The sequence below is a fragment of the Alligator sinensis genome, unplaced genomic scaffold (genome assembly GCF_000455745.1).
Source record: "Alligator sinensis unplaced genomic scaffold, ASM45574v1 scaffold1241_1, whole genome shotgun sequence".
Taxonomy (NCBI): Eukaryota; Metazoa; Chordata; order Crocodylia; family Alligatoridae; genus Alligator; species Alligator sinensis.
Window position 1 is genome coordinate 1,653,802 of NW_005842202.1, and position 431 is coordinate 1,654,232.

Below are 431 nucleotides of genomic sequence, written 5' to 3' on the forward strand. Positions count from 1 at the left end.
CAGAAGCGCTGGCGGCTGCAAGACACAGCAAGGGCAGCGCCTGCCTCTCCTGTACTCGTGCCCCCTTTGCACACTTCAGCTCCCCAGGCACATGCATGGCATGGACCTGTGCCTGGCAGTGCATGGGCAAGAAGCTGTCCGGGAGTGGGGGTCTCAGCACTGGCCCTATTCAGCTGTGGAGAGTTGCAGCTGCCTGCAGGGTCCAGTGGTCTGCCCTGGGGGCTATCTCCCTGCCTACCCCTTGCCAGCTCTGAGCCAACAGGCTCTGCCAAAGCCAGCGCAGTGCACAGATGGACGGCAAAGTGGCATCTCGCTGCGGCTGGTCCAGACTGGCACAGCGAGATGCACAACTGGATCAGGGCACAGCTGGATCAGGCTTCACCTGAGCCACGGGTACCGGCACGTCTGTGTGGGCAGCATGGCATTGGCAG